This window comes from Galeopterus variegatus, unplaced genomic scaffold (assembly GCF_000696425.1).
Source record: "Galeopterus variegatus unplaced genomic scaffold, G_variegatus-3.0.2 Scaffold1516, whole genome shotgun sequence".
Taxonomy (NCBI): domain Eukaryota; kingdom Metazoa; phylum Chordata; class Mammalia; order Dermoptera; family Cynocephalidae; genus Galeopterus; species Galeopterus variegatus.
This window is the reverse complement of record NW_007727627.1, coordinates 33,534-34,747: the sequence shown is the minus strand read 5'-3', so window position 1 is coordinate 34,747 and position 1,214 is coordinate 33,534.

Here is a 1,214-nt window from a genome sequence, read left to right as displayed (position 1 = left end):
ATGTGATCTGAATTGGAGGAGGGGGGTGGTCTGAAGAATTAGGTATTTGTTATTGGGTGAAAGAATATATAATTAGATTTTTTTATTCAAGGTTTTTATTGTGGTAAAACATGTAACATTAAATTTCCCACTTGAACCATTTTCAAGTGTACAGCTCAGCGGCATGAAGTACCTCCACGTGGTTGTGCCACCGTCACCACCATCATCTCCAGACTCTGTCATCTTCCCAAACTGAAACTCTGAACCCACCGAGCACCAGCTCCCCCTACCCCGTCCCCAAGTCCCCGGCAGCCACCCTTCCGCTTTCTGTGAATCTGTCCACTGCAGGAGCCTCGTAGGACAGGACTCACGCTGGCTCGTCCTTTTGTGTCTGGCTCATTTTGCTCAGCAGTAAGTCGCTCAGGCTCACCCATGTGTCAGAATTCCTCTCCTTTTTAAGGCTGAATAAGATCCCGTTGTACGTGTCTGCCACGTTACATGCACCCATCTGTTGATGAATACTTGGGTTTCCACGTTTTCGGTGTTGTGAGTAAGGCTGTGAACATGGTGTGCAGGCATCTGAGTTCCTACCTTCAATCCTTTTGGGTAGGTCATGAGCTAGAAGTAGGGTTGCTGGATCATATAATCCTGTTGTCATACTGTTTCCAGGATAAATTCTGAATTTTGATATTTGACAACTTGTCCTCCAAAAAGGTGGTACCAGTTTTCCTTCCCTTTTCCCCACTCTTTTGTCTATCCCAACCTGATATGGAAAAATAATATTAATCTGCATTTCTCATAAGCTATGCTAAATATCTTTTTAAAGTCTTTTGAAAGTCATTTGTTTGTATTTCTCCTGTTACTTGTATGTAGTGTTTGTGTCCCTTGCCCATAAGTCTGTTGAGTTGGTGGCTTATTTCTCACTGATTTGTAGAAGAGCCTTAGAAGTTAGAAAATTAGCTTTTTGTCATGCATTGCAAATATTTTTTTCTGGTTTATCATTTGTATTTAGATCCTTTTGGTTATTTTGTTTTGTATTCCTGTATGGCCTATTTCATCGATCTTTTCTTTGTGGTTTCTTGGTTGGGCATTGGGCTTGGAAAGGGCTCCCTTCGAGGCCCCAGGCCCAGCTGAGCGACCTGTGCACAGGCAGGGAACAGGACGCAGGGAGCAGGGCGCAGGGAGCGGGGAGCGGGGAGCAGGGCGGAGGGAGCGGGGAGCGGGGAGCAGGGCGG